At 38.2% G+C, this 24,192-nt stretch overlaps 1 protein-coding gene across 3 annotated transcripts in view; it reads right to left on the reverse strand.

Moving 5' to 3' along the window:
* FANCC (FA complementation group C) overlaps positions 1–24,192 on the reverse strand; it is a 2,534,829-nt gene that overhangs the window by 955,587 nt on the left and 1,555,050 nt on the right. The gene's annotated exons all lie outside the window — the stretch shown is intronic.

A 24,192-nucleotide genomic window follows, 5' to 3' on the forward strand; every position in this document is an offset into this window, starting at 1 on the left:
CACAAGCATCCTGATTAGTTTCATCTACCCACCTATAAAGTAGCTGACATACACCACAATTAATAAATATGCACAATAGTTCTTGGATATCCTAAACATCTACTCTTCTAGACTTATTAAAGCCTACCCCACTAGGGACCTAAATATTCTAGGTCTGGTTCTCACAAATATGGCACCATTATGCACCACATTCATAGTTATCCCCCTCTGTTCAAATCTGACCACTATGCTGTGGTATTTGCCATAAACATCAGTCAAAGGTACCTCCTTGAATACCACTGTCTTTGGAAAGTTCTACAAGGTAAGTTTCCTGGTGCCAGCTAATGATCGCATGAAATTTAAAAGATTCCCACCACACAAAGACTTCATAGCTAAAAGGTCTCCATTTGCCAGTGATTTTTTTATTTCCGCATAAGCTTCTGCATCAAGGCCTGTTAGAAAAATATATAATAGTAATATGCTTGCTTTGTGCATTCAAGGTTTAAAAGGGTTAATACATTTATTCTGTTCACACTGCATGAATCTGCACAGCTATTAGAAACTTAACAAGAGACATTTCATTTCTGCTAATGTAATGAAAATAACAAGAGACATTTCATTTCTGCTAATGTCATGAAACTTAACAAAGAGATACTTCATTTCTGCTTATGCCATTAGAAAATATGCAGCTGCTAGAAGCTTTGATAAAGAAAACAATAGATGCTTGAAAGTATAAACCATAGTCAGCATTACTTGTACCAAAGCTAGAAATGTACCTTGAATCTAGACAAAATGTAACACATGTATTAGAACTGTACAATTGAAGAATTGAAATGTTAAGGTGGGCTAAAATAAGCCCAAGGCCAGGTTGTTTTTCTCAAAATGTTTTTTGCAAGACAGAAAATAATCTGACCATGTCAGCAATAAGTCTGGTAACATTTTCTGTGAAACATACAGAAAGCTGTGTCCAACTACGTCAGCAATAGAATAGTAACATTTTCTGTATGACATGAAGAGAACTGTATAAGAATAATATACTGATCACCAAAGAGCCAGACAAATCTTGTACCTACATGCTTTGTCTCCTTGCTGCAAGTAATAAAGGGTGCCTTGCTTGAACCTAACGTGCATTGGTCTTTGAAGTTTTTTCCTTTTACAAGGCCTCTATCAGTATATATCACAAACATAATGCCAAGTTAATTAACAAATCCTGTAGGGAGAATCCAAGCTTAAACGCTCACTACAAGAAGAAGAAAACCTCCTCAGAGCTCACCACTCTAAGACAGTAAATGGGGAACTAAAAGAGAAACAAAATATCAAAACTTACAAAGCTTAGGACTTCCAAGATGGCTGCACATTGAGTAACAGCTTATTTCTAGCACTCCCAGTGTGAAAAAAGAAACTCAGCAGAGAAGGCCAGCAGACTTCTGTTTATGGTATATTTCTGTAGCTGGCTAGTAAGTACACTGCCTGGTTGTCAGGAATAAAGAAATACAAAACACCTGGAAAAAAGTGAGGAAGAAACACTGAATGGGGAAATTACTGCAGCTGTTCAGCAAAAAGCAATGCAACCTTTAGACATGACTCCCAGTAACCTACAGGAGGATATAAGACAACTGCACACAGACCTGATTAAAATAAACAAAACACTGATGGAGTATATCAACACAAACAATAAAAGGCTGGAAAATGTTAGAAGCTTTAAACAGATATTCAGATGATATGATAAAGATACAAAAAACAGAGATCAAAATAAAGAAAATGCTAGCTGAAAAATGAGACTGCTCAGGAAGAGATGTTTAAAAATAATAGAATTAGAGGACAGAGCACTTAGGGGAAACCTGAGATTTTCAGCTATACCAGAGAAGCTGTAGGAACAGAATGCATTAATTTTATGAAAGCACAAATAAGCAACTGGACTGGTATTCCACAGCAGGAGCTGTTAGTTGAAAGGGCACATCATGTGCATGCTCCAAACCTAGACCTTTAATAGTAAAGATGCAATCCTACCGGCAGGAGTTGATCCTGACACAATTGTGGCAGAAGGGCAAAGTACTAAAAGAGAGAGACAGCAGAGTGATTGTGGAGAATGATTACTCATTGTACACCAGACAGAAGAGGAGCACATTTATTCCACTAATCAGGGAATGTTGAGATGCAGGTGTGAGATTCAAACTGCTGTACCCAGCTGTCTTCAAGGTATTCTTCCCTGGAGGGACAAAATAATTTTTTGATGAAGTACATGCTAAGGAGGAAATACAAAAGTTTGTCCAAAAAAAGTAGGCTGTGTTAACAGAAGATTCTGCTTCTTGTTCTTCTGGTAATAAAGACCACAGAGGGACAGTACATGTGAAACCTTTTCAAAATTTTCAATGGAAAATGTTGGCGGGAAAGAAGGGAGCATGCCAGTTGACTAGAAGAATCGAGAGTACGTTGAAAATGAAGCAGAGGCAGAATTTTGGAGATAAACAGTAATAAAACCAGTAAGAATATGGGATTACAATGCAAAAATTATATTTGTGAAATATGACAAAACAAGAAAATCTGGAAATATGTGACTTCTTCAGAATTTGTTGGACTTGTAGGGGACTCAAGTATATGCCCTACTTCATGTCATTAATGTCCAGAAAAGTGTTTTGGGGAGGGGAAGAGGGGGAGAAGGTTAACCGTAAGTAAATGTTTTTTTCTTTCTTAAATAGTACCGATTTTGTGGCATGTGGTTTTCTTTACATGCTATACAGTAAATTTTTTTCATTTATTTTAAAGTGTAACAGGGATTGTAAACAGGTGCTGCTGTTCTTTTTTTTCTTGTCTTTCTTCCTTTTCTCTCTCTCTCTCTCCTTGTTCAGTTTCAAAAAATGTAGCATTGCAATATATAAAAAAAGCCTGGTTACAAAGCATGATAAAAGAAAATAATGTACTTTTTCTCATTTTTGCAGGGGAAATGGCTGGATTAAAGACCACAGATTGATTTAGTAACAAGGTTTAACAGAGAGTAAGTAAATGAAAAAGAACACTGAATATTATAAAACTTTTTTCTAGCAAATATATGTATGCTTACTAACAATTCTGCAGCTGGTCTTCATGTTTCCATGGACACAATCTGATAAAGAGAAACTGGCTGCCTGGTACTCATGTCTCCATGGAGACAATCTGATAAAGAGAAACTGGCTACAGTCTGGTAGAGAATGATTGGCTGAGGAAAAAAAAGAAATTGGGAGATAATGTTCTCTGAAAGGATTCAGGGGCTATCCCAAGGTAGTTAATGTTCTCTGAAAACATTTAGGGTTTTTCCCAGCTGGGAGAGCTATAAAGATTAGACAAAACTAATCAACACTTAGAAGCACAGGCTGCATCATACCTCTTAGCATGGATGACATTTCTTTTAAGATAACTCAAGTCTGAATGTGGGTGTCAGTTTGGGGCTTTTGTTCCTGTTAGGAGGGTAAAACTTCAATATTTGAAGGTATATATATTTTTCTGTGTTAGTATTAAGTTAACAGGTTTTAGGGAGGTATTGGGTGTGTTTGTTTTTCTATTTGAGGGCTTTCAATAAAAAAAAAAAAAAAAAAAAAACGTTTTATAAGATGTGACATAGCCTCAAATGTATACGTCAAGAAACAACTGTATAAAAGTTCAACCTGCCAAACAAGTGTATGCATGTAACCCAAAAGCCGGAACTAGACCTTTAACAAAAAAGGTACTATATATAAAAGGTGGGAATAATAACTTTTTAATACAATGATGCTTTCTGTAATGTCTTTAAATGTAAATGGCCTCACAAGTAAATACAAACAAGAAAGAGTAGTGAACTATATTAAAAAATGTAGAGTGCAAATAGCTATGTTACAGCAGACACACTTAAAAAGAACTGAACATGTGAATTTGATACAGAAAGGTTTTCAGGATGGTTATCAGCAGAATACCTGGGACAGAGGAAAAGAGGAGTATTTACAGTAATTGCAAGAGGAGCTCCAATAGTGATAGACGAAGATAAAAAGATAATAGTGGCAGATTTGTAGTGCTAAGGGGCTATTGGCAAGGGAGGAGGATTACACTGGCATGTATTTGCATTCCACCTAAAATTGCTATAATGGAACTTAAGAAAAGTCTGGGAGAAATAATCAGCTTTCAGCAAGGAATACTACGTATAGGTGGGGACTGGAACTTGATTTGCAGCAGTGAAGATGTGTCTGAGGATCCCAAAAGGGAAAATATAACAAAGGAGAGTAGATTTTTAAAAATATTTGGCATGGAAGATGTGAATTCAGTAATAGGAGTTCAGAGTGAATTTACATATTATTACCCAAGATATAAACACTGGGCTAGGCTAGACAGAATTTACATTTCACAGGAACATGTGCATTTAATTGAAGGTCTTGATACCCACCCAATAGCTCTTTCAGATCATGCACCAATAATAGCTAAAATAAAAACACAGGGTAAAGAAATAAAAATGAAACATTGATACTTTCCCATTTATCTGCTGAAAAGAGAGGAATTTAAGGAATGGGTAGTGGAGATTATTCAGGAGCTGTTACAGATGATAGAAATGTCTTCTGAAAATATAGCTAGGGAATGGGATAAAATTAAGGTGGAGTTTAAAAATAGGGTGGAAATTAAAGAAAGGGAGCTGTGGTTAAGAAGTAATAAGAATCATTTAGAGGGACTGACAAATTTTAAAGTATTGCAAAACAGGGTGAATCTCACAGAACAAGAGGAAGATCAACTGCAAAATGCTATGCAGAAAATAAGGGATTACCTCGACAATATGCATGAGCTTAGAAAGACTGCTGTTAAGCAACTGTTAGAGCACAACAACTTTTAGCACAACTACTCAAGCAACAGAAAGTAGAAAGGGTTGTCGCCAAATGTAGGGAGCCTGTAACAAAGAAGGTAACAAGAGATCCTGTAGAGGTATTAGAAATATTTCGGAAATTCTACGAGAGTCTCTATACAGCAGAGAAATATGAAAATCAAGGAAATATACAAATGGAAATGTTTATAGAAAAATTAAATATGGCAAGCTTAGAGGTAGAGGAGGCTCAATTACTAACAGTTAGGATAGGAGGAGATGAGAAAAAAATTGTGATGTATAACCCAATCTACAAGAACGTCCCCAGGAATAGATGATATTCCTGTGGAAGTTTGAAAGCTAGGAGGAAAAAAACCTGAAGATGACCTGGAAGGTTTCGTTTAACAGTATCTTAAGAGGAGAAGAAGTACCACCATCCTGGAAGAAAGCATTAGTAGCTGTAATACATAGAGGGTAAGGATCCATCAGATCCAGCTTCATACAGGCCCATTTCAACACTAAACCATGATTATAAACTGTTCATGTCTATAATGGCTAAAAGAATGGCAAAAGTAATGACAACGCTGACAGATATGGAACAATGTGGTTTTGTGGAGGGGACGCAAACATCTGACAACATTAACAGAACAATGATGATCCAGAGGGAAGCAGAATGTAAGAAAATACCATTGTTGTTGGTGGGTCTTGATGCTAACAAAGCATATGACAGAGTAAGCTGGGACTTTATGAGCAGGGCAATGGAAGCATTTGCATTTCCAGAAAAAATTATAAAGTTGATTAAGAGAATATATGAGGGATCAGAGGTGAAAATTAAAGTGGGTGGGGTCCTTTCTGATAATTTCTCCTTGAGCAGAGGAAACAGGCAGGGGTATCATCTTTCCCCTTTATTATTTGCATTATATTTAGAATCATTAGCAAAGAAAATAAGGGATTCAGAAATTCAAGGATACAATTGGTATGATAGTCAAGAAAAGCTGGCTTTATTTGCAGATATTACTTTGTATCTGACAAAACCAGAAAAAATTACAGTGTCAAGGAACACTTTGAGACAGTTTCAGATCTTTTCAGGATACAAAATTAATGAAGTTAAAACAAAGGCAATAGCGGTAAACTATGTATCCACACATGAACTGGTGGAGGAATACCCATATTTATGGGGACAAGATAAAAGGAAATATTTAGGCATATGGATTAAAAATGCTTTTAGTATGGCAGGTAAGGATATGTGGTAAAAGACTACAAAGATAATACAAAAACTGAGAAAATGGAAGCTTTGCTATATGGATATAGATAGTAAGATACAGGCAGCCAAAATGTTTTTATCCCTTTAGTCTTATACACAAGTCAGGCAGAGGAGGAGTTGTGGGTAGCAATTAATAAAGAGCTGAAGGACTTTATTTGTAAGGGGAAGATAGCAAGAGTCAAGTGGGATAAACTGATCCTTTCAGTATAACAGGGCGGATTGGGATTACCCAATCTAAAGGGGTATTTCTGATACAGTTAAGATTCCTACACATAGCACAAGCAGAAAACTAATTCAGAATGGAAAGAGATAATGATGAAATATGAAGGAAGCTCAAGAAACAAGGAGAGACTGGGATTTTGGATGCAGGCCTTTAAGGAGAATAAGTATAATCATGCAGAATATTATAACCATAAAGTAGCAGAAAGTATTCTAAGAACTAAACCAACAAGGGAATGAAGAAAGGAGATTTTGCCAATAGGGATGACTGCAATTAGGGATACAGACAATAGGCAAGAGGGGGCTGGAATTTATTGGAGTAAACTGGCAAAGGAACCAAGGTATTGGGAGCAAATAACTAGAGAGGGAAAGATGATAGAATGGGAAGATGCCAAGATCTTATTTGGATTGCAGGTTAGAGATTGCCTTCCCAATCAGGGACTGATATCAGATTACAGGCAGAGAGAAAGAAACTGGGGGGGGGGTCGTAAATGAAAGACCAGCACTGGTACAATTTTTAATAGAATCTAGAACAGAATCTGCCATTAAAAAGGAGCAAATAGTAGAGCATATTAAATCTTGCATGATAACTATTAGAATCAATCAGAGGAGGTTAGAAAGGATTGGGAAGAGAGCTTGGATACGTAATTCATAAAGAAACAATGGAAGGATATATGTAGGTCTCCCAAATATGCAACAAAATGTATAAGATTTAGGATCTTTGCCTGGAAGTGTTTACATAGATATTTTTATACCCCAAGAAGACTGCACAGAATTTGTTCTCAGGCAGACAGTAAATGCTAGAGGTGAGAAGGGGAAGAAAGAGATAACTGGTACTATATTTCTGGGAGTGTGGTGAGTTGGTGGTCTTTAAGGATTCCCTGGGGGATGCACTGTTGGAGATGCTGAGTGGGCTGACTGGTCTGACGAGTGAGATGATTTTTCTGAGTTATGATACAGAACTGGAATTCTCTAGACACGGTAAGGAATTGTTGTGCATAATAATGGTGGCTGCCAAAAAGCAATTGCTAGAAAATAGAAGTCAAAATCTAAATTAACTATAGTGGAAGTAGTGAATATTGTAAAAGAGATAAAACAAATGGAACTGAGTTCTTTAGAAAAGGGTAGTAGCAAGTTACATAGGAAAAAAATGGGAATTGTGGGAACAACACAAAAAGGAGAAGTGAGGTCTAAAATGCGCCATGACGTAAATCAGCTATGTAATGTTTGAGTGAGAAAGATTAGTTAGATTATAAGTGATGTATAAAGTTTGCAACTGGGAGTGTGTCAGTATGGTTTGTGATGTAAAATGCTTGCGAATAGGATTGTGTCAGTGTGGTTTGTTTTCATTTATATAAATGTATGATTGCCTATGTAGTAAGTGATGGTTTATTAAAGAGTTATCTTGTTTAAAAAGAGGCAAGAATTGAATAATTGATGTAATATTGCTTAGATTATATGATATACAGCAATATATGTGAATTATAATGTTTGCTACATTAATATAGTTTGATTACTTTTACATGAATGTAAATGTGCCTATGTCACAAGTGATAATTCAATAAAGGTGTTTGGAAAAAAAACGTACAAAGCTTAATACAAGTTGATTACTACTACCACCTCTTAAGATAACTTCACAGTCTTCAGTTATGTCAGAAATCACATGAACAATGCTCAACTTTGTATTGGGTTGATTGATTATATATCCCTCTGAGACCCAAACAATATTGTAAATAAACAAATTTAGCTCAATTTTCTCCCCTATCCCCCTTTATGCTTTCCCTCCCTCATCATCAAATCAGTATCACCCTCTATAATTACCACACAGAATAATTATTAGATGCTCTAGCCAAAACAAAGAACACTAGTGACATGGATCCAGACAACTTACTGGGTTGTTTTCTTGTCAGCATGAAATACTGCCTTGCTGACTTATTTGTTGAGTTATTTAACCTTTTCCTATAAACTGGTTATATTCCTGAAGTCAGGATAACAGCTGTGGCAATCCCCTTCACAACAGTGCCCCACTACTGACCCTCAGAAATACAGACCTACTACCCTTACCAACCTCATATGTAAGGTAATGGAACATATCATCATAGATTTCATAAACTATGCTGTCACAGCTTACAATACCACAATCCTAACCATATGGCTTCATGGAAAGGCAAATCCAGTCTATTTCATCTGTTTAACTTCTTTGGAAAAGTCACTTGAGGTACTAGATGAATTGCTATTAATATCTAAATGAATTATGTGGTGAGCACACCCAAAGGAAAAAATGAATAATGGATAATTTCAAAACTCTGACTTCAGGTGAGGAAGATCTGTTAACCAAAAACTATGTTTTATACATATTTCTGGTTGGCTTTTCTATATGTAATAACCAAGTTTCAAAATCTGCAAAGCCTCACTCATTGTTATTTTTTATACTAACTGGTCTGGTGATTTTACAGTAATGAACTTGTTAGGATTTTTATGTTCATTAATCCAAACAAGAGTACAGGCATTAATGATAGCAGTGTTGGGATACAAAGTGTGTTTGTAAGCTTAACGTGAATGGAAAGAATTAAGTGTGCCTATTTAAAGGTGTATATGGCTATGAATCTTGAAGTCCCTGTGGTCACTTCCCTACTGTTTTTCCTATGTCTGACACTGGGGAGTGCGATTATCACTGTACTATGGTAAGACTTAATGAAATTGACTATGTGAACCTGAAGCTGTCTGTGAACAACTGCAGTATTCATTTTATGGTGAAAAACTTTCAAGTATTCCCTCGTGTAATGACAATCTGTTGCAAGAACTTCAACCTGTATTTACAGACAATCCAAAACACAATAATTGTCTCTTGTGATCCATAAATTATTCATTGAAAATAGGCACACTAGTGGTGCTAAACTGGTCTGCACACACTGATGGCTTTTTACAGCTGCGGGAGGTGTAAATTTGGTGTGTGTGTGTGTATGTGTGTTTCGCTTGTTTTGCAACATATTCAGTGCATAATTCTTAAAAGGCGTCTTAACAGATGGCAACACAAAGTGTAGTTTGAATATAAAAAAACTTAGCACTATGGTTTAAGTCAGCATCATTTAAAAGTTTTGCCTACACTGAAGTGATCTTTGCCCATGAGTGGGAAATGTGAATCACAGTCTTGTTTCATCTTAACCTTGCCTTATTTTCAATATTGGTAGGGTGGGTTACCCAACATGCATTGCAACTAATCACTATTTGTTAATTACCCCATTATGCATATGACTAAAGGGAGTCCAACCTGATATCATATATGCGTGTGCATGGCCTGATGCAAGAAATGCAAAAAAAAGTAACGGACTATTTTTTCAGGAGTGCATGTTCTGAAAGTGAATGGAATTTCCTGTTATTAATACCTACTGGAGTTAGGTGGGTCCATAAAAATAAAAATACTGAAGGAGCCACAATGGACACGGTTTCAAAACGTGATACTTGGGTGAACAAGTGCTATTAAACAAATAATTTTGTGTTTCATATTTTCTTCAGGCTGCCCTTTCTACTTTTATCAGCCTAGTTTCCTAATTTATAAAGCAGGTCAACTTTCTTGACATTTGCTGATAATGCTAATGAGCCTGTAAACAGAATCATTAGCCTAAGACTGCCCACTACCTGTTCAGTGGACCAAGCCTGGACAAAACAGATTCCAGGTAAGGATAAATGTGCATCCTACAGTTTCATGAAAATAATAGGGTTAAGCACACAAGCAGTCACTGGATCTAATAGTATTGGAAACTAAAAATTAGTTGCCATCCATGTTCAGGAAGAAGTATCTGAACTGTCACAGTCTACAACTTCTGGACTCACAGATGTCTGTTAAGATGGGACAAATGTAGGTTAGGTTTCCAAGTCTCACCTTTTTTTTTGGAACTTGCAAGAACCTTTAGTAGTATATTTTTAAAGGGTTACCGTCAGTTCACCAAACATCCACTTCCCCAACAAGCATTTCACCAACACCAGAACACCGACCGACACTTCAGCTCACCGACATTTGTAAAGTCGAAATCTCCTGCGCAGAAAGTAACTGTGTGGCCATCTACTTGAACTTTGCCCCGTACCCTTAGTGTGTTCTCAGAGTTGGTATATTTAGTAAGGGGAGTGTGGGGGCACAGCCCCCCACATTGGTGGGTTTAGTTTTTCTTTGGGTAGTTCCTTCCATCAAGATGACCAAGGGTTTACTTACTGCGCGTGAAACGTCGGCCTTGGGAATGCCGGTGATCTTAAGTGTTGGTGTTCTGGTGTCAGTGTAATGTGTGTCAGGGAAGTGGATGTTCAGGGAACTGAAGGTAACCCATTTTTACATGATACAAAGAAGGCTCTCTTTTTCTCTTCGATCATTTATTGTAACACTTTTTTTTTAAAACAGGTTGCCATGAAAACTGATTAACAAAGAGGCTTTGAGAGAAAATCTGTCTTATAACCTGACTTCAAAATTTGTCAACCACTGATTAGAGGAAATCCTGTCTCATTTGTTTTGGAACTAAGCAATCAAGCCTTTAGCAGAAAGGATGGCTGAAACAGGGAACATGGATAAAAAAGTTCATACAGTCTCCCTACTAAAATTACATTGAGACAAGTTTTTTGAGCTTTAAGAAAAGGCTGTAGTGAAACAATACAAACGTATATTTATTTATTTGCCATTTGTTAACCAGGTTAGTCTGGCTGGGCAGGTGCCCTTTTTCACCACAGACCTGAGGATAAAAGCTCCAGATACAACAATTACAATTAGTTACACATGAGAAGTACAGACATAAACAAAATATACAGGGAGAATATTATTCATCTTGTACATAAAAAGACACAAATAATCTTAAAATAGATGAATTGTAACAATGGTCTGCTAACAAATAGGAGAAGAGGAAAAAAAGGACTAGTATGTAGGTGAGTCTGACATAATGTGGATTCTAGTCTGAGAGTAGTGGGGAGGGGACAGGATAGGCAGAAGAAAGATATAGGTGAGAGTTGTCTGATGCAGTAAGTAGGGCTAATAATGAGGTATATTGTTATAGAAATAACATACAAACAGGAGAGTCTAAGAATGTAGGGAATGGGGACAGTGACATGAGGAGGAATTGCTTCAAGTAGGGTCTTTACAGTGGCAGGTCCAGGAGTTTAGTAGGTATTCCTTTAGGGCCAGTTTCAAATTGGGAGAATTTTGGCAAGATCTGATACAGAGGGGGAGCTTGTTCCAAGAGGTAGAGACTGTGTGACTATAAAGACTTTTTCTTACGGATTTATTAGGTTTGGAAATTTGAAGAAGGTGTTGGTCAGAGCTACGAAGCTGTCGGTTAGGGACATAGGGGGAGATGAAAGTTGCTAGTGAAGGACAGGCTTGTAAGATGGTATATATCAGGTGGAGTTGAGGTAGAAGGAGTTGATTACAGAATTCTAACCAGTGTAGTTTTTTTAAGGAGAGACAGTGGTGAGAGCGATAGGGGAGATTTGTGGCAAACCTAGCAATTTTATTATATGCAATTTCAAGTTTAACAGATTTTTTGGAGGTTAGTAAAGATGGGGGTGGCGTACAGTGAAGTAGGTAGAAGGTAGGCTTGAGCAAGAGATAATTTGGATTCTTGTGTAAGGAATTTTTTTATTTCTGTATAGTTTCTGGTGGGTCCTTTTGATGCAGTTGTTGATGTGGAAGAGAAATTTTAGTTCATCTATAAGTATACAGAAACGTTTAGTACAAGACTCAGCCTAAATAGTTGTGTTGTTTAGTGAAGAGACTGAGAAGGAAACTTTGAGGTGGTGGAGGGATTTGGGAAGGAAGAGAAGTTTAGTTTTATTGAGGTTAAGTAGGAGTTGGTTGGTAGAGAGCCATCTTTTGACAGAGTGTAGTGTGTCTTGTGCGAAGGTATGCAGGTGAGATAGATTGTCAGAAGTAGAGATGACTGTAAAGTCATCTGCATATTGTATGCATTTAGAGTGGGGGCAAGATTGGAAGAGGTCATTAGTAAAAATGTTAAAAAGTAGGGGACCCAGGATGGAGCCTTGAGGTACTCCAGTAAGAACGGGAAGGAAAGGAAAAGTAGCCGACATCCACTTGATAGACTGAGCTCGATTAGTTAGGTATGAAGAGCATCAGTTAAGAGTAGAGGTAGAGAAGTTGAAGGATGCAAGTTTGGACAGCAGGAGGTTATGGGAAATAGTGTCAAAAGCCTTAGAGAGGTCAAGGAAGAGGGAAGACACACGTTTGTTGTAATCGAGAGAAGTGGAGATGGAGTCGGTGAAGGACAGTAGTGCGGTAGTAGTATTATGATGAGGGCGAAAGCTATATTGGGTAGGGGTGAGGAGATTTTCTTAAATGAGATGTGCAATGAGCTGTTTGTGAATACACTTTTTAAGGATCTTTAAGACTGGGGATAGGATAGCGATAGGCCTGAAATTAGAGGGGCCAGTGGAGTTACCACCTTTAAGCAGGGGTATAATATAGGACTTTTTCCATATTTGAGGGCAAGGTTTTCCTAAATTGATCGATTAATAAGTATGGAGACTGGATAGGCAATGGAGGGGGCTGCTAGTTTGAGGTATAAGGGAAGCAGGTTATCAGCTGAAGGGGAGCAAGGTTTAAGTTTATAGAGTAGAGACCTGATCACAGTTGTGGGGATAGGCTTGATTGAGAAGGTGGCTTGGTGGGAGGGATATCATGATTAATATTTGTGATAGGTTTGACTAGTTTTTGTATAGAGTCTATAAAGAATGAGTTGAGGAAATGTGGCAGTTTGTAGAGGAGAGCCATTTGGGGAGGGGTTGGGAGCGGAAGGGTTGCCTAGGTGTAAGAGTCTATGGTATTCCAGAAACTTTTGGGGTTGCAGTGGGGGCTTTTTTGAGGGTTAAGGTAGAACTTTTTCTTATCAAGGGAGACTTGTTTCTTTGTGGTATTTCAAAGTTCTCTTTAGTGGTGAAGGCTGGATGGGGTTTTAAGTTTGCTCCAGGTTTTCCATGCATTGTCTCTTTTCTGCATGAGGGAGAGAGTCTCTTTGCTTATCCATGGGGCAAAGTTGGTTTTAACCCGAGCTATTCTAGTAGGGGCTTGGGAGTTGAGTGTTAAGGAAGATGCTGTTGAATTGGAGAACAGCTTCTTCAAGAGGGAGGTGCTGGAGAAAAGACCAATTTATTGATGAGAGTGTTTGATTAAATATATCAGGGTTAAAGTTGGGTAAATTACGACAGTCCCTGTATGTGTGTATTTTAGCGGGTTGGGACAGGTAATGATGTACAGAGATAGGGTGACAATCACTAAGTGCGTCAGGGAGAATAGAGGGGTAAAAATAACAGTCAGGATGAGAGGTAAGTATCCAGTCTATAGTGGAGCTGGTATTGGATAGTTGATTAATATGAGTTGAGAAGGTGATGAGTTGAGTGAAGCCATACAGATTAATGCTAGCATTGGGGGAGTTAGTGGTGACAGAATTCCAGTCGATATTGACATCCCCTATGATAACGGTTTCATAGGAGATGGTTTGGGAGATCCAGGCAATAAAGAGTTCAAGTATAAGGATATTGTTACCGGGAGGTATGTAGATAGTCACAATGGCAATCTTTTTATGATCGTTTAGGTTACAGTTAATTATGAGGATCTCGGCATGGTGGAAACTAGGGGGAGAGTATGGTAAGGGATGGAGAGAGAGGTTATCTGAGTAGAGGATAGCTACCCCTCCACCTTTATTTCATACGTCTGTCTTGGCGGAAGATACTGTAGCTGGAGGGGATAATTTCTTTTTTTGATATGTGAGGTTTTAGCCAGGTTTTGGAGATGGAGAAGATATCTGGAGAGTGTAATGTTGTCCAGGAGTGTAGTTCAGGGACTTTATTTAATGTACTACAGATATTGAGACCTAAGATTTTAAGGTGCTTGGCAGAAGAGGTGGGCTGAGATAGGGTGGGAATTTCAGAGGAGGAGGAAATGGGGGGGGGTTGAGAGGGCAGAAGTGTTGGCTAGTGGACTGGGGTTAGGATGAACATCACTTGCGAGAAGTAGGATAAGAATAGGGATGAAGGGGGTATACCTAAGTGGGGGTGTCAGAAAACATTTTGATTTGAGTTTAGGGAGGTACGAGATCTTAGGAGAGAGATTATGTTTGAACAGATGTAAGAAGTGTTGAGAGAACAGAGAAAATATTATATGGAAGGAGTATGTTGTTTGATTACATGATTGTAGGAGAGGAAAGGTGGGATTGGGGTATAAATCAGATAGAGCACTGTGGTAGGATGTGGTTAGTGTGAGAACAGTGAGCAATGGTATTGAAAGGAGTAGGTGTAGCCGCATGTTTTAGCTGTAGGGAGGTAACAGAAAGGTTCAGAAGGAGGTTAGGAGTATAATAAGTAAGGTGAGGTGAAGTATCAGTTAGATAAGTAGAATGGAAGGCTGAGTAATAGGTGGTATGGGGGGAGGGACAAAGTAGATTGAGGAAACTAGAGGGAGTAGCAGTGGAAAAATGAGAAAGTGGCTGTGACTGGGTGGAATGTGATGGGTGTGGAGAAAAGGGTGTGAATAAATGCAATTGAGGTGGGGTGGGTGGTTGGGAATGGGGGTAGGGTAGGGGAGCAAAATGAGCTTGAGCATTAGCGAGGGCGAACAGAGCGGTGCTACACCGTTATGTAGGAGATGGAAATGCCAATTACAATCAGCAAGTTTAGTTAGGACTGGAAGACTGCAGTCAAGCCACAGATGGACAAGCGCTCCTTTGTTTGAATTAATCTATGAAGGTAGGGCTATCAGGCAGCAGTGAAGAAAAACAAAGAAACTTTGTGGCAGCAGTGGAAAAAATATATAAACTTTGTGGTATGAGAAGTACACTTGGTTAAAAGGTCTGTGGGTGATATCTGTAAGGCACTCAGCATGCAGATTAAGAAGTGGGGGGATATTCTAGTGCTAAACGGCCAGTAGTGCAGAGAGAAGGAGTTTAAGGGAAATAGAGTTAACAGAAACAGCTGACTTCAGTAAAGTAAGATAAGAATGGGTAATTGTAGGCTGAGAGACATAAGGGGGTTGGGGAGAAAATGTGGTGTAGCTGACCAGGACCAAAATGATCAAAGTACAAGAAAATTGAATACGGGCAGAGAAGAAAACAAGAACACATACACTAAGCTAACGCAATTAGTTGCTGGGAAATTGTCTGCCACCTGTGCAAGTTAATGGAGCGATAGAAAGTCTTCCTGGGCTGGCGAGGGATTGCAGAGCCTTTTCTGGTGATGCAAGGGACCTGGCAGCATGCACACACCTCCATGGTAAGTGGAAAAGAAGCTAGTCATATATGCTTTACAGATGCTACAAATACAGTTACTTAAATGATAGTGGTCATACTACATCTGTGTGCATCATTCTTCTAAACAGAACATTCTTAACCAGTGGAGTACATCTGTACTGTTACCTTTTTTGATATTGCATTGCATACTTCAGAAGCTGAAAACTTCAATGAATGTTAATGTGTGTAAAACTTCTTTTGCATAACTAGGCTTAAAATGTATTTTGGAGTTGTTGACCTAGTAATCATAGATGAACCTTAACTGCCATTTTTATTGTTTGCTGTGGTATTTTGTACTCCACTAATTTTTACTGTATTTCATTCATTCATCTATGTATTATGACCCCGATCATGCCTGTAGAGCATCTTGCACCACACCACTTACCTGATTAACAATATATATATATATATATATATATATATATATATATATATACATATACACACACACACACACACACATATATATATATATACACACACACACACACACACACACACACACACACACACACACACACACACACACACACACACGTGTGTGTGTGTGTGTGTAATAAAATTATAAAGCAGCCATTTCAGATAACTGTTTTTGTTCAGCTGGAAAAACAGACTAGGGCAAGAACTCTCCTGCATTTTAGAGTATGCACCTACTTTCTGCTACTTATTACTGACAATACCCCTATAAGGCAGACTCCCTCTTATCCAGTCTCGCTGGGTTGGCTGGATAAATGAATGGTTGGTTAATCAGAAAAAACAGACAAAATATCATTTATAGGTTACAAATTAGCTAGAATAACAGGATTTGTGTTATAAAACATTCTTCTAATGAATATGAAGTTTAAAACTTCAATGTCTGTCATTATTTAGCCCAGAGGAGGCAGAAGTGTTGTTCTTCTCTGTTGTCTTTTGTTAAGCTACGGCAGAAATCTGATGGCCGGTTAAGAGGGAGTCTACTGTAGAAGGGCTGTCCCCTCTCCATCTGGATCTTTAAAGGTAGAAGATGGACCTGTATACTGCTTCCTATAAAATTAAAAAGAGGCATCAGTAGAACCATACAAATAACTGTATAGGTTCATTTCACCCTTGTCTTCTGGTGCATATATATGTCTAGGTTAGGACAGTGGGGTTTAAACCACTGTTTACATTTTGCAGACCCAGTGTGACACCTTTCGACACTGCTGAACCATTTAAGGGAATACTTTGCCAACATAAATGCATATTTATCCAGCATAGTTCACTTCAAGTCTGCAAAATAAGTCCTTCTTCTTAGATATACCAGTTTTAATACAATAATAAAAAAGTTTCACAAAGAAAAGTGAGTGGATATTCTAACCAACCTAGCCCAGTGACTGCATTTTGTTCACATCCATTATATATATTTAGTCAATCATAGCCTCAGGGCTGTAATGATTCATGGAAATTTTGGGCCAGTATGCTGCTCGCAGGATAAATTGTATTACTCTAAAAATGCTTATCAGGGAATACGACTAGGAAGGCGTTTATTTAGGAAAAGATAATTATGTAATGTAGCTCTTTATCAAGGTGGGTCCCTTTCCTAGCGATTGGTGCAACCAGAGTCAAGATGACGACAGTGTATTCTTTTAAATGTGGGAACTCTTACTTAAGCCACTTCTGCTGTCATCCAAAGGCTGATGAAGCAGTTTGTCAAGCAAACAGTGTGGTTAGTTTGATTTACTGTGAAAAGATACATTGAGTATTTATTATATGTGAAAACTGAGATGGCTCCATTTTTACACAATTGTTCTATGGTGTCCCAGAAGCTGACTAACTAAACTATGAAAAAGAGCTCCTGGCAAACTTCTAGAGGGTTATTTAATGCTTTAATGCTTGTGGATCATGCTTTTGACCACTCTGAGAAGTTCAGTGTAGCCAAGGCAAGGCATTTGGGTCCATTTCACGTTTTCCAAGCATCCTCAGCCAGCGTGCAAAAGCTCATAAGAATATGGTTGCTCAATCTTGTGAAAAGCTGCACTGGGAATGAACAATGTAGCCTTAAATGGGGTCTAAGGAGACGGTGCCTCTTATTCACAAAACTACAAACATAGCATATGTACACAGCAAAAAAGCTCCTGTAATGACATGATAAAGCAAGATATGCAACTTTAACAGGAGACAAAATTTTGCATGAAGTCCAAAAGGCCCTTCTGTGTTCTAACCTCTTCTAAAGCTTGAAAATCAAGGAAAGAAAGATGAAAGCTTTTTCTTTAATGCTACAATGAAACAGCAGAAACTATAAAACTTTACCAGGTAATGGGCCAGGAAGGAGGGAAGAAAAATGGTGTCAACCAAGATTTCCCATCAAATGTTAAATTACCAACATTCATTTAAGGTTCGGTTCTATTTTGAACAATGACTGGAACATGTGCTATGCAGTGGTGCAACCTGGTAGCAGGACTTTGTTGCCTTATAAACAAAATTGTTTGTACTTAAGATCTGTTAGCACATTCCTGTCAGGCTATGGAGAGTTAACATCTTCACTTAAGTAATGAATCCAGCAGAACTCAAATGAAGTGTGATTACAGTATACATTATGAATATCACAATTCTTACATCTTTTACTGTACCTCTAGTGCAAAACTTTAATATGAAAATAGCATGCATTTTTATATAGCTTTACTGATATACCATTATAAAATAAATAAAGTAAAGCAAAATAAATAACTGCACATGGATTCAAATTAAACTCTTGTACAAACCTTCCTCCTTACACACTAAAGGCGGATACTAAAATTACTGCACACAATCATGAATTGCATGCAGCTAGTATTCTGGCACTTTTATAAAAAGTGTGCACCATGTCCTCACACATATAAAGTTTCCATTCCTGATTTCTACTTGTCCCTAAGGGTAGAAATTTAATCAGCTACACACCACATAATATACAAGTTACTAGACCATCACATGCTAATTACTCCTGAAATCAAAATACATGGTAGAGATATCCAGTTTCTCTCTAAATAAGCCAAAGTATGCTAACACTGTCCACATTCTGTAAATCCTGCAAGTCATTACTTGAGGTCATCATGTCACCATATAAAGAAATTTGTGTTGTACAATATGACATACACATTAATTAGAACTTTCTTTTTCTTTTATACAACAATATTTTCCTTTCAGCCATACCTTGTATTTCTATGATATGTGTGTGTGTGTGTGTGTGTGTGTGTGTGCGTGCATGCATGCATCTTTTGGCCTTTCCCAGTTAGGGTTCGCCACAGCGGAAAAATGAAAAGTGCACAACTCACCTAGCTCTTAATCCTTTCTCAACAGTCCTAAATCACCCATTGGGAAAAAGGCATGTGCTACAAATGATAGTCAGTACATATTCGATTGCCACTGTATACAGAAGCAAATTCTTTTTATGTTTTTGCAAGCTATGTTTTCAAATTTCACATCTCATCACCTGTAGCTCATTTAGAACAGAAGCACAACATTATTAAAATCACTGAATTAAATGTACTTTAGAGGTCGCTCTTTCACCATCACCTCTCTCTCAGTTGTAATGATCTTTTTCCTCGTTCCTTGTATGGTTCCATGCAACTTCTACAGCAACAGCAATTTCCTTTTTAAAAATCATCAGACTTTTCCTTTACTTATATCCTCATTTAAACCTCTAGACTTCAGACTCTGTCTACAGAAGTTAACATCATTATGAATTTCAACAAGCAATCAGTTTGCAGAAATGAAAAAAATATAAAGGCAGCAGATACATTTACCTACAAGAAGTGTGTGTGTGTGTGTGTGTGTGTGTGTGTGTGTGTGTGTGTGTGTGTGTGTGTGTGTGTGTGTGTGTGTGTGTGTGCAGGGGGGGTATCTAAAATATATGCTTACCATATGTGCATTTCTATATGGTTCAGCTGCATCTAGTTAAACAACTTCACCGAGACAAAAACAAAAGAGTATTTGGCTACACTGAATTTGTTCTTGATAACTGATAATCTTAATGTCAGTGGCTCAACAGGTAAAACACTTGCGTTTGCTGCTGGAAGATAGGACTTACTCTCACATCTGTTTTTTTGGATTCACTTTCTAGCATAGAAGAAGGTGCCACATTTCTGGTGTGCCTTCCTTTGGATGAGATGTTAAACTGAGATCCATTCAACCCGAATTGGTGGTAGCTCAGATGTGTCTAAATGATCCAGTCCCACTAGTCCCACAACACATATTAAAAACAGCTGGGAATTTCCTTGGTGGTCTTACTAAATTTTACCTAATCAGTGTAACTACTGCTTTGGCTGGGGTGCCTTCTGTGCAGAGTCTGCATGTCCTCCCTGTGGTTGCGTGTGTTTCCTCCGGGTGATCCGGTTTCCTCCCACATCCCAAAGACATGCTGTAGGTGGATTGGACACTCTAAATTGGTCCTAGGCATGAGTGGGTGCATGCATGTGTGTGCCTTCTGTGAAAGGCTGGGCGCCGGTGTGGCAACTTGACACTGTAAAACTCCACGAGCGGAAAGGTGATCCACTGTGGTGACCCTTAACCAGGAAAAGCCGAAAGAAGAAGAAGTGTAACTACCGCTTTGGGTCTCTCCTGAAAAGCCGCCATAGGCTCAATGAAATTAACCCTCCTTTTCAACAAGGCATGCATAAATAAATGATAAAAGTCTCAGAGGGATGCAACTAAACAGATTCAAAAGATATGAATAATCCATTTTCTCTTTGTCCTTAATGGCTCTAAAAATATTCTATTCAAAATGGTTAAGTTGAAAATAGTAACTTTTTAAATACTCTGTCATCTCTGGTACTCAGTATGATAAGTAATCAGAAACATTGCTGCAGCTCTTCCCAATATGTTCAGTACATGGGCAGAGTTGTTTAAAATGATATTGAATTCCTCTGTAGTAAGCTGCCATCTAGTTTTCATTTGTACATGTTATAAGGGCTCTTAATTCAGGCTGACATATGCCCTAGAGTGCCTTGCCAAACTTGGTCCTGGTGACAACTGTGAAGGAAATGGTCTTGTCAAATGCCTTGTATTTTACAAATCAAACCAAGAGAATGGAAATTACAGCAAGAAACAGAAAAGGTAAGCTGTGTTTTCAGAGAAAAATGCAACTGATTAGCAAGAGCAGTGACATCTGAATATAAGGCTTAAGTAATCAGGGCAACAGACTGATTATCACTTCTTGTAATAATAAAGTAGCAAGTGGAATAATTTATTTATTTATTTTATTTATTTATTTAACATTTGTTAACCGGGCTAGTCCAGCTGGATATACTTCCAATTTCAGCAGAGGCCCGAGGAGAAAAGCTCCAATTGTAAAACATACCACCACCACACCAAAAGGTTTAAAATAGACAAAAAGGAATTAGCTATAAATTCTAGGAAGACAAAAAGACATACTATACTAGATACATCATACATTTACAGAACATTTTACAGCATGTAAGTCTAGGGCAATCCTAAGACACTATTAGAAAATACCTTTAAAACGTTGGTAAATCTAGTTTATGCAGACAGTTACTTTTCCTAAGGATTATATGCTAGACATATTATTAGAAAAAAAGGAAGGGAGAGAAAAAAAAGGAGGGTATATTAATCAAGAGGCAGGGAATACTACCAACAGGGTACATTGATAGCTCAGCAGACAAGATATCTAATTGTTGTCAAGTAGTAGAGATTACTTAAGTACCTTCTAATTTAGGGGAGAATATAGGAAAGAGAGTAGGAGAGTGGGAGGCCAAGAGATGACAATGAGAAGTCCAGAGGAACAGCCTGGGTAACAGCAAGGGCATAGCCAGGGATTTTTAAGGTATGCCTTAAGACTTTGCTTGAAGAGAGAGAGGGATGGAAGTGTGGTAAGGTCAGAGGGCAAAAGGTTCCATTGTTTTCCCACGGTATTTGAGAATAGTGAGTCACCAGCTAAGTTGTTTGACTTGGTGGTCCTAGTAAGTAGTTTATTGGAGGAGCGTAAGGACTCAAGATTCCTATAGGGTGATATAAGGTTGTTTAGTACTGGTGTATTATTAGGTTGATAAAAAATTTTATGAGTGATGGTAAGTTGGGAAAGTATCAGAAGATTTTTTAGTTCCAGCCAGTCTAGTTGATGAAGGTTATGACAATGGTGAGTTCTATATGGGTTTCCAGTGGCAAATCTAGCAATACTATTATAGGAGTTGGATAGTTTGGTAAGATTACTTTTTTTAGATTAGTATATATGGGAGCTGCATACAGTAAAGTTGAAATTAGGTGGGATTGGGCAATAGTCTTTCTGGCAGTTGGAGTCAAGAAAGGTTTTATCCTATATAGGGAGCCCAGTTTTTTATTAACAGATTTAATAGTGTTATTAATGTGAATGTCAAAGGTGAGATTATTATCAATTGTAATTCCTAATAGTTTGGTGGAAAAGTCTGGGGATATAAGGGTACCATTGCTAGACTGAATAGAGAAATCTATGGGGGGGGGGACTTACTGTTTGGCGTAAACAATAGTAGCTTGGTCTTTTTTGTGTTCAAAAGAAGGCACCATCTAGAGAACCATGACTCTACAGCGTTGAAAGCTGTTTGGGTTAAAGACTGACATTCAGATATAGAGCTGGCAGAGCATATGATTGTAGAATCATCAGCATATTGTATACAGGTGGTTAGAGGAATGGCTATTTGAAGGTCATTGATGAATAATGAGAATAGGAGCGGACCAAGAATGGATCCTTGAGGGACTCCTAGGGAAATGGGAAGGTGAGAAGATAGTTGATTGTCCCAAAGGACTGCTTGCTGTCTATTACTAAGGTAGGACTTAAACCAGAGAATTGCTTTGGTGTCAAGAGAGAAGGATGACAGAGTATTCAAGAGTAGGCAATGGTTAACCATATCAAAGGCTTTAGACAGGTCGAGAAAGAGTGCTGATGAGAGGCTGTTATTACTGCGGTTATTATTAATGGTGTTGGTGAAGGATAGGAGAGCTGAGGTGGTACTATGATAAGGCCTGAAACCATGCTGACAGTTAGCTAGAATGTTATGTTTTAGTAAGTGGTTCATAATCTGTTGGTGAATACATTTTTCCATAATTTTGGCTATTGGAGAAAGGAGGGCTATAGGCCTGTAGTTAGAATAGTCAGTAGCATTACCTCCTTTGTGTAAGGGAATAATATGAGAGATTTTCCAGAAATCTGGAATGGTTCCTTCGGTTATGGTACGGTTAATCAGGATGGATATAGGATAGGCGACTACTTTGGCAGCTTGCTGAAGGTATTCAGATGGTAAGTTATCGGCTGAGGGGGTACAAGGTTTGAGTTTGTGGATAAGTTTATAGATGTAGGAGGTAGGGATGGGTTTTAGTTGGAATGTAGGCTGAGTATGAGGTAAGGAGTTAGGTAGATCAGAGTTATCTGTTGCTATTTGGAATAACCTCTCTAGCTGATCAATGAGGTCAGCAAACAAAAGCCTATGGAATAAATCTGTAGAAACATTTGGAAAGAAGCACACATGGTTCATTTCTGTTAGCTGCAGGCATGACTACTGATGTCCAAAGCTGGGCTGGACTGGGAAGACACTCCTGCTGAGAGGCAAGCATTCCTCGGAAGAGAAGAAATACCAGATATTTGTAGGCAGGTTTATAATCCATGGTGTAGTAAGTGTGTTGAACAAATAACAATGAAAGGTCCAGTGATAGCTCTAGAATTTCCAGGTGGTCTCATTAATGTGAATACCAGAAGGGATATCAGCAGTAACATTCCATCAGCATAAGGGAGCATCAACAGTAACATTCATTAGAGTAAGGCAGTATCAATGGTATTATTCCATCAGAATAAGGCAGCATCAATGGTAACATTCCATCAAAGTAAGGCAGGATCAACACCAATATTCCATCAAAGTAAGGCAGGATCAACACCAATATTCCATCAAAGTAAGGCAGGATCAACACCAATATTCCATCACAGTAAGGCAGCATCAACGGTAACATTTCATCAGAGTAAGGTCGCATCAATGGTAACATTCTGTCACAGTAAGGCAGCATCAACAATAACATTCCATCAGAGTAAAGCAGTATGCTCCAAGTGCCAAAAGGCATGGGTCTGTATCTAGAGGACCTAACAAATGCCTACATTATTATCTTCAAAGTGGAGATGTCTCAGTCTGAGGAGACACGCAATGTAATTTCAGTTCTTCAGTGCAGGGAAAAGTACTGGCAGTATTATTCTATATAGTGCTGTTATGGTTGCCTAAGCAGTCTGCATGAATCTCAGCATAGACTCAGAAGCAATTTTACAGGAAAATCAGCATGCTCTTCTCTGCATGGCAAATGAACAACACTAATACCTATAGGTATCAAATGTGAAGCTCTGTGGAAGGTGTAAGCAAGCTCTGCCTATCCTACAAATCTCAACAGAATTCTAAAACATTCCATACGACCAACTGACTGCTACCAATCTCTGTAACAATACGGAGACAAATCCACTCATCATCTAAAACAGGATCAAACAGTGAATCATTATTCTAAACTTCTTTCCCATTTTCCTTGTAGTCACATTTTAAACTTCATCAAAGACCACATACCCATTGGAATGTCAGGAAGTACAGAATGGATGGACAACTCTTCAATCAATATACTCCTGATCTAAGACCATAGTTTCTATGGACTTCATCACATTGGTCCAATTAGCTCTGACTACTACCCAGATGCCCTGAGTTTACTTA

Source organism: Protopterus annectens, chromosome 17.part0 (assembly GCF_019279795.1).
Source record: "Protopterus annectens isolate FY-2018-M chromosome 17.part0, PAN1.0, whole genome shotgun sequence".
Lineage (NCBI taxonomy): Eukaryota > Metazoa > Chordata > Ceratodontiformes > Protopteridae > Protopterus > Protopterus annectens.